Source organism: Miscanthus floridulus, chromosome 13 (genome assembly GCF_019320115.1).
Source record: "Miscanthus floridulus cultivar M001 chromosome 13, ASM1932011v1, whole genome shotgun sequence".
Taxonomy (NCBI): Eukaryota; Viridiplantae; Streptophyta; class Magnoliopsida; order Poales; family Poaceae; genus Miscanthus; species Miscanthus floridulus.
Genome location: NC_089592.1, coordinates 13,906,079 through 13,920,110, shown reverse-complemented (window position 1 = coordinate 13,920,110; position 14,032 = coordinate 13,906,079).

Below are 14,032 nucleotides of genomic sequence, written 5' to 3'. Positions count from 1 at the left end.
CCTTGCCCCAGACTCCATCGGGTCCTAGAAAGAGCTAAAAAAAGTCTTCACCGACAATTATATGGCAACATGTACTCGGCTAGGCACCAAGCATGATCTCAACCGCATCAACCAAAAGTCGTCTAAGCTCCTTCGCAGCTGCATTCGATGCTTTTTTGAGATGAGGAATTCTATTCCCAACATCATGGAAGTTGAGGTCATCACCGCCTTCACCCGAGGACTCCACCATCGCGAGCTTCGCTCCAAGTTCAACCACAAGCCACCCACATGCATTGGTGAGATGATCACTACTACCAACTAGTACGCCGATGCCGAGGAAGCCAAGGTGTGTTTCAATGAGGATGTGGGCACCCATCGCCAACCTCGCCGCTACGATGGCTGCCCCAACGATCGATGCCACAATGACCATCGCTTCGATGACCGTAGTTACCATCATGACAGCGGCCGTGATCAAATAGAAGGACCCAAGCCTGGCCAAAATCGTCACTGCCGGCTAGACCACATTGTTGTCACCGTCAATCAACCTCACGCCAAGCGCAACTATGATGAGCAGTACCAAAAGATCCTCGACGGCCCGTGCCCTCTTCACAAGAATGCCAAACACAAGATGAAGAATTACCTCGGCTTGGCTAAGCAAAAAGCTGGAAGACGACACCAATGATGGAGCCAGAGATCGCCGACCACCTGGGGGTAACAATAATGCCTTTTAGGACCACGACAAGGTGGTCACCACCATCTTTGGGGGCCTCACCACCACCGAAAGCAGGAGAGAACGGAAGCTCGCCGCACGATGGGTGCTCTCCATCACTACAGAAGACGACACCGCCAACCCTAGCTATCACCCATGGTCTGAGGTACCCATCACCTTCAGTAGGGCTGACCAGTGGGCGGACATCCCCTGCACAGGGCATTTCCCCCTCGTCCTTGACGCAACTATCCAGAAGGTGCTTTTTTAGAAAGGTGCTCGTGGACGATTGGAGCGCTCTGAATCTCCTCTTCACCGGAGCCCTAAAGGAGCTAGGCCTTGGGTTATCAGATCTCACACCCTCCGACTCCTCCTTTTGGGGTGTGGTACCTGGCAGGGCCTCCAAACCATTGGGGGAGATCACCCTACCAGTACAGTTCGGCACGTCAAGCAACTACCACGTCGAATACATCAACTTCTACGTCACCGACTTCAACGCCGCCTACCATGCCATACTTGGTCAGCTAGCTCTGGCCAAGTTCATGGTTGTACTGCACTATGCTTATCTGGTGCTAAAGATACCTTCACCTGTAGGAGTTCTGGTCCTGCGGGCTAGCCTCTCCATTGCCTATGCCTGCGAGACAGAGAGTCTCGCTCTCATCAAAGCCACTGACCTCTCCATCCAGATGGCCAGCGTGGTCATTGAAGCCAAGATGTTGCCCACTGACGACATGGAGATCCTAGAGCTAGAGCCTCCACGTGCCTCTACCAAGTCCAAGGAAATAAAGGAGGTCAGCCTCAGCCTCGATGACCCTTCCAAGACCATGAAGATTGGGCCTCACCTTGACCCCAAATAGGAAGGCGCGCTCGTCTCCTTCCTATGTGCCAACACCGATGTGTTTGATTGGAAACCTAAGACTTGTCGGGGGTACCACAGGAGAAGATCGAGCACTCCTTAAATGTCTCGCCGACCACCAAACTGATCAAGCAGAAACTCTGTCGATTCACGCCAGACAAGAAGGAGGCTATTAGGGTAGAAATAAAATGGCTCTTAGCTGCCGGATTTATAAAAGAAGTGTATCATCCTAAGTGGTTAGCAAACCCTATTCTCGTTCAAAAAAAGAATAAGGAATGGAGAATGTGCGTTGATTACACTGATCTTAACAAACACTGTCCTAAAGACCCCTTTGGATTGCCTCAGATAGACAAGGTTGTAGACTCCACTGCTAACTGCAAACTACTCTCCTTCCTTGACTATTACTTCGGCTATCACCAGATCTTCCTCAAGGAAGAAGACCAGATCAAGACGTCGTTCATCACGCCCTTTGGTGCATACTGCTACACCACCATGTCCTTCGGACTTAAGAACGCCAGGGTGACCTATCAAAGGGCCATTCAGATGTGCCTCATTCAACAGATCAGCCGCAACATCGAGGCTTACATCAACGATGTGGTCATCAAGTCTAGGATTACCGACAATCTGATTACTAACCTTGAAGAAATGTTCACAAACCTAAAAAAGTACCGATGGAAGTTGAACCCTTTAAAGTGCATCTTTGGAGTTCCATCTGGTATACTACTGGGCTACATTGTCAGTGCTCATGGCATCGAACCTAACCCTAACAAGGTCTCCTCCATCACCAATATGAAATGGCCAACATGCGTCAAGGATATATAGAAACTTACAGGCTGCATGGCTACTTTAAGCCGCTTCATATCGCGCCTTGGCGAAAAAGGGCTACCATTCTTCAAACTCCTCAAGGCCTCTAAGCGCTTTTACTAGTCAGAAGAGGTAGATATAGCTTTCGAGGAGCTCAAGGTGTTCCTAACAAAGCCTCCGATCATGATGGCGCCACGGCCAAACAAAACTCTCCTGATCTACATCGCCACTACTTCCCGCATCATCAGCACAACCATCATGGTCAAACGCGAGGAGGCCGGGCATGCCATAAGGTGCAACATCTGGTATACTTCATCAACGAGGTCCTTAATGAGCCCAAAACTTGTTATCCTCAGGTCCAAAAGCTGCTATATGCCATCTTGATTACATCGCGTAAGCTCCACCACTACTTTGAGTATTACAAGGTCACCATGGTCTCTAAGTTCCCCCTAGGGGACATCCTCCATAACAAAGAGGCCAACAACCATATCATCAAGTGGGTTGTCGAGCTTGGTACTTACTCCATTGAATTCAGAAGCAGGCCTACAATCAAGTCTCAGGCGCTCGCTGATTTTGTTGCTGAGTGGACCGAGATTCAAGAGCTCGTCGCCGCCACTTGCCCCGAGCACTAGGTGATGTACTTCGATGGTGCCCTTAACATCAACAGTGTTGGTGCAGGCATTCTATTCATTATGCCCACAAAGGATAAGCTCTGATACGTTCTCCGGATACACTTTTTGGCCTCCAACCACACCGCCGAATATGAAGCATGTCTCCATGGACTCCGTATAGCCGTTGAGCTCAGTGTCAAATGCCTCATGGTATAGGGGACTCCGCGCTGGTCATCAACTAGCTTAACAAAGACTGGTCTTGCTCTAGCAAGAAGATGGATGCATATTACGCCGAAGTCAGGAAGCTTGAAGGAAAATTCTACGATATCGAATACCACCATGTGGTATACGACCAAAATCAGCTCGCCGACCATTTATCCAAGTTGGGCTCTTTTCACGCCGTGAGTCCACCGAGGGTCTTCGTTCAAGATCTCCTAGCGTCGTCCATTAAGGAAGATAAGGAAGTATTGGAAGTTCCCCCCGTTGAGCAGTTGGTACTATCAGTACCTTCACCGGCCACCGATTGGAGGGAACAATTCAACAAGTACCTCACTAGCACCGAAGTACCCACCAACAAGACTAAAACCGAACGCCTAATTCAATGAAGCAAGCATTACATGCTAGTAGATGGCAACTTGATGAGGAAAAGTACCAAGGAAGGGATTCTGCAAAAATGCATCACCCAAGAAGAGAGAGTGAAGCTACTTCTCGAAATTCACTCTGGTTCCTACGGCAATCACGCGGCCTCGAGAACACTGGTCGATAAGGCTTTTTGAGTGGGTTTCTACTGGCCCACAGCCATCTCTGATGCCGAAGACCTTGTACGACATTGTGAAGGATGTCAATTTTTTGTCAAGCAAATACACGTGCCGGCACAAGAGCTGTAAACCATCCCAGCTTCCTGGCTCTTCACATGCTGGGGACTGGATATGATTGGGCCTTTCAAGCCAGCGCCAGGTGGCTTTAGGTACGTATACATCGCCATTGATAAGTTCTCTAAGTGGATTGAGTATAAACCGCTTGTTTTGGCTACTGCAAAGAAAGCAGTAGAGCTCTTCGAAGACATCATCCATAGATTCGGTCTCCCAAACAACATCATCACCGACCTTAGAACTACATTTACTGGCCATCACTTTTGGGACTTCTGCGAAGACCGTTGCATCTCTGTCAAATACGTCTCCGTTGCTCATCCTAGAGCCAACAGATAGGTTGAACAGGCTAATGGCATGATCCTTGATGTCCTAAAAAAGAGACTATATAAGAAAGAAGAAAAGCACCTGGGCAGATGGCTGAAGGTGCTACCAGCTGTAGTCTGGGGACTATACACTAAAGCTAGTCGCAGCACCAGTGTGTCTCTATACTTCTTGGTCTATGGCTTAGAAGCCATCCTACCAATAGACATTGACTTCCGAGCACCCTAGGGTGGAGAACTTTGATGAAGAGCAGGCCACAGCTGTTCGGACAGAGGATGTCGATAGGGCCGAGGAGGAACACCTAATCACCTGTGTTCGCACAGCCAAATATCTGGAAGGCTTGCGGAGGTACTACAACCGCAACGTCAAAGGTCGTTCATTTGCTGTCGGCGACCTCGTTCTCCATAGAAAACAAAAAACCAAAGGGATGCACAAGCTCTCTTTCCCTTGGTAAGGGCCTTACGTCGTCAAAGAGGTCACCCGACTAGGGTCTTATCGCATGTGTGACTTAGACGGAATTGATGTTCCCAACTCGTGGCACATCGAGCACCTTATATGTTTCTATCCTTGAAATGCTCTAGATATATACTCTCCACTTTATGTTGAATAAAGTTTTGGTCTCCATAACCTGTCTCCACTTTTTCTGGATTGCGGTTTAACCCGCACTTATGGTCGCCGAGCTCTATGCTACTCCATAATGATCTCAAATATGAAATAGACATAACTACGCCGACCATGTTTCTCCAAACCTCTAACGTTATCGCTAAATGGTTCTCTCCAATATCACCAAACAGTTCTCTCCAATGTTGTCGAACGATTTCTCCAAAATGCGACACATTTTCACCAAAAATCGCCAAATAAGTCTTCTCCAAATCACCGAACACTTTGCTCCAAATCTTCAGGATATTTTGCCAAATAGTGAGCAGCAAACTTTCTTTTCTATTCTCTTCGGAGAAGACCTAGTTTTCGATCTCTCCCTACATGTGCCATGGGCTCCACGCTCTGCGTTATGGGTGGTCGGCTGTGGTTCCTTGCTCATGCCTATTCATCCTACACGTCCACGGGCTCTGCGCTCGATGTTATGGACTTTGGGCTAGCCAAGGCCGAGAGGTCAGCATAGAACTAATTGCTCGGACATCGCTTATACTACCTATATCTCCAAGTTATTTCAACAATCGCTGAGCAGCACATGTTTCACTCTGTTCTCTATGGAGAAGACCCAGTCTACGATCTCTCCTTGCACATGCTACATGCTATAGGCTCCGCGCTCTGCATTATGGGTGGTTGGTTGTGGTTCCTTGGTCATGGCTATTCCTTCTACATGTGCATGGGCTCCACGCTTGACGTTATGGACTATGGGCTAGCTGAGGCCATAGGGGTCAGTATCGAACTAACTGCTCGAACTATACTTATACTCCATATAAATACGTCATGGTCAACACTATGAGGATTTTCTTTCGCTGAAACTACAAGCAAACTGCATACACATGCACCTTGTAACATTCCTCACATACATAATTGTTTTTTGCACTTTCGCGCGTTCTAACTAAACTATCAAGATATTACAGCTGATAATCTCTGAAAGATCACCGAGCTCCACCATCACCGTCCGTCTCACCAAACAGGTCTATATCACCGGGCAGTTTTTTTGCTACATCCTCCACATGATCCTCCAACTGCTGGATCTCCACATCGCTTAGTCCTTCGGCGAACCCACCACCTATCGCCTAAAGGTCGATGGTTGGGTAATGGGACCGAACCACCGCAAGGGCGTGAGTAGCAACGAACACAACGGCGTCACGGTTGAAGCTCTTGAAGTTCTCCCACGCTGCCTTGCACCTCTGGATGATGGTGTCTGAACGTTGCCGCCTACCATCGAGCTGAATACCTGGTTCTAGGTCGACGTAGTCAAGCACCGGTTTAATTACGGTGACTACAGCATCAAAGTTATCCCTTTGGGTCCTGGCCTCCTGCACTAGCACATCAAACTGTGCCTTGGCTTTATGATGGTAGCCTATAAGCATTACAATGTTCCATCATACAAGGAAACTACTTCGATAGTAATTTCGACCAGAAGGTATTCACCTTTCAGCTCCTCGGCTAGTTTGTCTGCTCGCTCAGACTCCTTCGCCTTCTCCTATCGAAGTTGTTCGACGGCCTGGCGCAGTTGGCCGAACTTCGCATCTTGCTTTACAAGCGCAACAGTTAGCACCAGAAATATGGCTGTTTAGCAACACCAAATGTATTCACCGATATACTCTACCTACTTTCTGCTCAGATACACTTCTGTGCTCCTTAGATTTCTGTTCCAATTGCTCAAAGACACTCCTTAGTTGTCCAAAGACAGCAGCTAGCTGCTCGGACTGGCTCCATAGCTGCTCGGACGCAGCCACCAGCCGCTCGGACAAGATCCCCTTCTGGTATTCCAGGCCCCACGCATTGGACTCTACAAGGTCTCATTCGCGTTGGGCCCTCTAGATGTTTCTCTCTGAGATGTTCACCGCCTCTTTGAGTTTTTTGTTCTCCTTGGTGAGGGGCTCCATCCTCTTTATCAGCTGGCGGTGCTGCTCGGCAGCCTACATTATCTCCTACAAATGCATAATGACAATGTTGAAATTCAGTTACAAAAGTCAAAGAGGAGCATTTCAGATGCAGTACTAACCTTGATTTGCTTTGTCACCCCGACAAGGGCAGTTTCTAGTCTCCTGAACTCCTTGGTGGTGTCCTCCTCTTTGATAATTACTATATCATCGCCGCACTTTCGGAGGATTCGGACAACTTGGTGTCAAGGTTCCTCACGCTTGATCTCCTCCACCTCGTCCTCCTCTACTATAGCCGGAGGCACCACCTAGGGGCTCGGTGGCCGGATAGCGGGTCCAACTATGCCCTCCAATGACTCGGGGAGCACCGTCTGCTCCTTCGGCACTCCAAGATTCTCTGCTCCAGATTCTAGGGCGATGCTAGTAGCTACAGTTTCTACTCCAGAGGATGTGGCGGCGCCACCCATCGCTGAGGGTACAGTCGCTGACTCATTTGTCGTCGATGGCAGCTGTTCACCACCACCAAGTCCACCAATGGCGGTAATTGGCTCCATCGCGTGCTGACGAGCACCCGGGGACTCTAGGATGGGGTCCACCAGCATTCCCTCCGTCCTAGAGCTAGCCTTTGGCTGCTCGTTAGTCTGGATGGGTGGGACTGGATCCGTTGTATGCCTTGCTTTGCATCAAGTCAGTTCGTCAGTCATCACAAAAGTTAAGAACCTACAACAAATTAATTCCAAGGCAAGGATACTTACGGTTTGGTCTGTCGGTTTAATTTCGTGAACCAGTGGTGCCTGCCTGAGCCCCCAGGCATAGCTATGGGATTGACTCCCATACTCTACGGAGGAGGTTTTGGCTCCTCCACAGTCGACCTTTGTTCTGCCTGATGCCCTGAGGCCCTCTTCGCCTACTGCTCCGGTTTTCCCTTTGCTTGTTGCTCGGGGACTCCCGTCGTTTGCCCCACAGGGACCCTCGTCATCTGCTGTGCGGGAACTTCCCTCGCCTGCTGCTCAGGGACTTCCCTCATCTATGGCTTAGGGACTTCTTCGCCTTCCCTTGATTAATTCCCGTGGGAGTGCTGCGTGGAGGCTTTTTCATGCTCTGTGGAGGATCCATCGGAACTTCGTCGTCATCCGACCAGTCGAACAAAGCGGTCCTTCATGTTTGACTAGTCTAATCATTGCCAAATGAGATGCCACCTGGTTTGATGGAAGCCAAACCCGCCGTCTTCCTCCTCTTCTGGGTCGGCTTGTCTACCACTGCCCTCTTCCCCTGGGCTTTCTCCAACACTAGGGGAGAACTCTCCGTCCGACCAACATCCGTGCCCCCAGAGTCTAATGAGACACTGATGGCACTTCCTTCCGATTGAGTTGGTGGTCATGTATCCATAGCTGGTGGCCAATTGCCCTTTGGCACACTTGAAAAGTACACCGCCCTATCCTATGAATGGATCTTTGCATAGGTAAATCAGTCTGCTGCTCAGCAATAAAGAAGGATAAAATGCATTAGGAATACACAACTGAGATATTTACCTAAGGAGGTAGATTTTTTGTAGTTGAAGAGCCTCGTATACCCTGACATGTTGAAAGAGGAAAATGGAGTGAATAGCTCTGTAGCCCGCTCTTCACAAACATTTCTCGATAGCATCTCCGGCCTGTCCTGGGTTTCGTCGGTTTCCCCCTTGATCTCGAAGGCTGGATGCGCTCTCCCTTTACAAGGCTACACACGGCATACTATAAAGCTTGCCGCTACCAATCCACCGTTGGTTCTCATGCCATTTATTAAGGCAAGAAGCTCCCTCACTTGCTCCATGTCAGCACTGTTCGACGTCTCCGACTAGCTCCTCCGACTCTCCGGGATGTGGTCGGCGTCGCAGCAGATGGCTGGGTGGCTCTGTTTTATGTAGAACCATCTGGCGTTCCACCCCTTCAATGATGTGTTCAGCAGCACAGTAAGGTACTCGCCAGCCATCCCATCACGCAGCTGAAGGTACACCCTGCCGACCACTTTGGAACCACTGCCGCCTTTCTTTTTCAGCCAGAATAGGTAACGAAAGAGGTTGAAATAGGGGAGGATTCTGAGATATGCCTCACAGAAATGGATGAATATTGAAATATGCAGAATGGCATTGGGATGGAGGTTGCATAGACTAACTACCCAAAGCTCCAACAGATCCCTTAGGAACAAATGAACAGAAAATCCCAACCCGTGCCAAAAATAATCCTCGAATACTACCACTTCATCGGTATGAGGTGTTGGGAAGCACTCACCAAGGGCTGGCCGCCATCCGGCGCTGGCACGGTTAGGAAGATAGGAAGAACGCCAGCCTCCACCAATCTGTTAAGCTCTGCCTCTCCCATTCGTGATGGCACCCACTCTTTGTCCCACCGGGCACCGACGCTCGCCTTCTTGGGGCTTGTTTTCTTCGATTTGGCAGGTCCTTTTTTTGGCGCCATCTCTCCGATGTGATTGGGGTTTGGCGGCGGAAGCAAATGTGGAACGAATCTGGCAACGCGAGGATTAGGGATGAAGATGGAATGGCAGAGTGTCAAAGGTATGAACGCGGGATGCGGCGGCATAGTTATAAAGCACTTTCCCCACCCTCTCGTATTCGAGGGTTTTTGGGAAACCATGCCTACAATTTGCGCCCCTCCAAATTCTTCGACACGGATTAATGGGCCGCAGCCTAGGCTTTCGCATAACTACAGCCCATGTAGCTCATTTATCACCACTGTTTGCTATTACTCGCCAAATAGTTGATGCCTTCTCCGCTATTTATTGAGACTCAGTAACGGTTATTGTATAACCATTACTCCAGTTTTTTCTCTATGGTGGAGTTTTTCAGATATCTCCGTACATGACTTGGGGACTAGCTGCCTGCTCGATCGGTCTTTTTAATATTTTTCTATTTCTGACCCTAGCACCACATGACTGCGTCACCTACTATCAGGCTTGGGGACTAAGTGGGGTACACTTCACCTTGCGGTGAATGTGCTCTCTCTCATTTTAGGGCTACGCTCAAGGACTGGCTGCCTGCTCGGCTGGTCTTTTGCTATTCTTCTACTTTGGACCCTGGCACCATATGACTACGTCATCAACTGTTAGGCTCGGGGACTAAGTGGGCATACTTCACCTCACGGTAAATGTGCTTGCTTTATTCTAGAAGACTCCACGCCTCTCGAAGCTAAGGAAGATTATCTCCTTTTCTCGTGGACAGACTCTACGTGGGCACACTTCATCCACCATGAAGAAATTTTCAATTCTGAACTTGAGCTCCTTACACCCTTATGGCAAGCCGTGCTTGGGTTATGCGAGCATATGGCAAGCCGTGCTTGGGTTATGCTGCTCGCCTATGGTTCACGCTACTTAGAAATAGTACACGCTGCTTGGCAACCGCTCACAACTGCTCGGCAACTCATCACGATGGTCGGACCATGAGTTCGACTGCTCGGCTTTGTTCGCACCTACTCGGACAAGCTCAAGATGGTGTCGCACAATGGGTACAAGGCACTTGAGGACTAGCTATGGGGGGTATGACCCCGGATACCCACGACAGACCACATGGGCTACGCCTTCAGGGGCAGCCTAGCCCACAAGACAAAGCCTTGCAGGGCACGACTCTGGTCAGCGCCTTCCGCAAGACATCTGGAAGATATCCCAAAGATACTACGAGATCTGTTAGGATATGTATGATCCCAAGATTCCTATAATCAGTTATTACTTTTTGGTTGTCTCTCAGATCTAACCGACTTGTAACCCTGCTCCCTGGACTATATAAGGCGGGCAGGGACCCCCTTCAAAGACACACAATATCAAACGATAGCTAATACAAACCAAAAGACCATAGGAGTAGGGTATTACGTCATACTGATGGCCTGAACCTGTCTAACTCGTGTGTTGTTGTTGCCTTCTTATTCTTGATCTCACGCTCCTCTGCCGATCAATCTACCTTTGTGGGATACCCTTCGGAGGACTGCCAATGATATTCTATCGATAGAGGTGGAGGACAATCAAGGGACACCCCAACCCATAGCTCCTAAAGGAGAGGAGCCGGCCACTGATGAACTTCCGGAGTGCCCTGATCACCGAACCACCTCTTTCCTAAAAAGCAAGCTCCGGAGCATTTTAAGCCTCCTATGTTTTATAAAATATCACTTGAGTCCTTTATGTTTGGTGCATTAGGTTATAAGAGTTGATTTGGAAACACTTGATGCATAGAACTACCTTGTCCAGATATATACTTTAAACCCTATGTAGGTCTAGGATCGAATATATACTTAGCCATGCTTAGATCAGTAGAAGTTGGGTGATTTTCTGTCACCTGTGAGATATAGGTGGATACCGAGCATGATTGGCTATATTTGCTATCATGGAAAAGAACCATGGGATAATGTAACTAGAGGCTGGACAGAGCCTATGTATAGGTTGACTCATGTGATTCCGTCTGTGCTGATTAAGAACCATATCGTTAGAGGCCCTCTTGTCATTTTGAACGCATACCTCTTACTTAGCTGGTCGAATAACTCATTCCAACCATAAAGTCGAGTAGCTTAACTTAGGCCAGACCTCATTCTATCAAAGTGCGCACTTTGGATGATAGTAAAGATATGCGAGGAGCTAGATGTGAGCCCAAGGGTAGGATAGTCATGATCGTCCTAGCAGCTGGTTGTCCCTGGTTGTGCGGCACTGATTGAACCCGCGAAATGTAGACCTAAGTTGTATCAAAGGTGACCTAAGGCTACCAAGGCTGGTAGACCTGGGTTTGTGTTAGGAATACTGCCCAACTGGTTGTAATCGATTTGAATCGCCGTCTCTCCCGGATAGTGAGAAACTTGACGGAGCTTCTTCATTATAGTAATTGGATTATACAATATGATAGTTCCGATGAATATGAAAATCTTACACCAGCTATGGTTACTATTGTTATGCTACTAAATGATATACCACATGTTTGACACAGGTTAGTTGCTAATCTAGAGGTGAATAGCTATAGTCAACTTGGTTACCGAATTACAAAATGTATAGCTCAACTGGTAGCTTTTATGTAAAATGTTATCAAGCTAGTTCCACTTATAAAGCTTTGCATGATCCTTGGAGTCACTTTATTTTTGGTTTATGATGGGTAAGTCTAGCTGAGTACCTTCTTATACTTAGGGTTTATTTCCCAATTATTAACACAGTGTATCATGGATATTGTAAGAACTGCTTCTATCCCGCCATGGACGAGGAGTAGGCCCCGAGCAAGGCGCTTCCATTTATATATCTAATCTATGATGCTTTTGTGGGTTGTGATCACAGACTGATAAGTATTTGAACAATAGTGTGAGATGTTGGTTTAAAAACTACTTTGCTTCCGCTACTACTTTATTTAAACTTGATTTGTAATAACTTTAATCACACTCTGATGTATAGAAATGTATTTATGAACTCTATATAACATGTGGCATGTATGTTGAATCATGTACGATCTTGGTTGTATGTTGTTGATGAATCGAGACCCTTCAAGGTACTCGATGGACTACCGGGTTTATATGGGCTCAAGTATGATAGTACGACCGCTTGCGGGCTGCCATAGTACTTATGCTCTTATAAATTGGACGGTTCTGTCACACGAGCCGCGCAATGACGTATCGGTGACGTGCACGGATTTTAAAGCAAAGCAAAAGCTACTGATTAACTTGACTAAGGTTCAACCAATTCCACTAACCTAAAGCCAACCATACCAACTATCTAGTAGAGCAATCGCCATGACAAGAGAGCAACTAGATAAGTCGCTAAAAGAGTGCCAACATAGACTCATCACTGGAGTACCGGTTCACGAGCAGGATGCTAACGACATGGTTCACAACGTGTTCCAAAGCAGTTTGGGCAATTTTTAAGAGGGCAACGTAATGCCCAACACCACTACGACCTATACCATGCTCAGGGCTCGCTTAGAGGCAATCAACAATATGAAAACATAAAGCTAGTGTTTTAACAATTTAGTTAGGATTTGAATGCCAAAACGGCATTGTCTACTTCCATTCAGTCTTAGAAAGTCAAAAGTTCAGCTTGAACTAAACATCCATTAACACTTTTGCCATAATTTTTAAAATGTCTAAACCTTATTAACTTCAACCAACAAGTATTTCATGTAATAGTCCATACTCCGTACCAACCCATAGGAACAAAATATTTAAGCACTCTTTAATTATTTTGCTCAATATAATTAGCCAAAAATGGTACTTTAAACATAAATTCAAGTATTTGTGACTTAACGAAAAAGGCTTATCTTAATTTCATATTTGATCTTTGAGCTCTCAAGAACACTAATTAACAACATTTGTTTTCAAAAATTAAAGTTGCATTTTCAACTACACCACTTGCTCACCATCTTTACATAAGCACTATACACAAGTTATATTTCATTTTTGTTTATAGAAATCGCTTTTCATGCCAAACAATTAAAACTACTTATTTTTTTTTGTTAGGATTTTCATTAGCACATTTACGCACTAAGTAAATTAACTTGGTTATTTATTTGATTTCTCTCAACCACAAAAGTGAGTCACATATGATTGTTTATCATTTCATGTGTGTTTTAATTTGTTTAAAACTTGAGAACTTGTTTTGCTAATTCCTTCTAGCCCTTAACCTAGGTGCCTAGCAAGCTCGTAACACCAGGGATACTACACTGACCCACCAACGCGTGGCCACACGAGTGCTTGGCTCGACCGAGCTTGGCCACAACGAGCATCGGAACGCGGTGACCGCGCACTCTAGGTCGAACGACCAAAAATGTGTTGCGCATGAATTTTAAAGCTAAGTAAAGGCTGCTGATCAACACGATCGGGGTTCAACCAATTCCACTAACCCTAAGCCGATACTAACAGCGACCTAGCAAAGCAATTGTCATGACCAGAGAGCAACCAGAGAGGGAGATAAAAGGATGCCAACATGAGTTCGTCATGCTGAATGTCGGTTCGCAAACGCAGCGCTGGTCTACAGCTCGTTTGAACGAAGTTCGCGTAATTTTTGCAACGCCAACGCAAAACCAAACTAGTCCATGAACTACACCATGTCAAGGTACTCATTATGGTGAAACATGGATATAGTGTTTAAGAAATCTAATCAAAATTTAAATGCCAAAACAGCATCGTTATTAGGTTTTCAGACAGGTCATTTTAGTTCTAGAAGTCGAAATTGAATTCCACATTTAATTCTCGAGCTATCAAAAATACTATTGAACAACATCTATTCACTAAAACAAAAGTTACATTTTCATCTACTAAACTTGTACTTTAAATTTTATTTAAGTACTAAATACAAGTTATATTTTATTTTTGTTTATAAAAATTATTTTT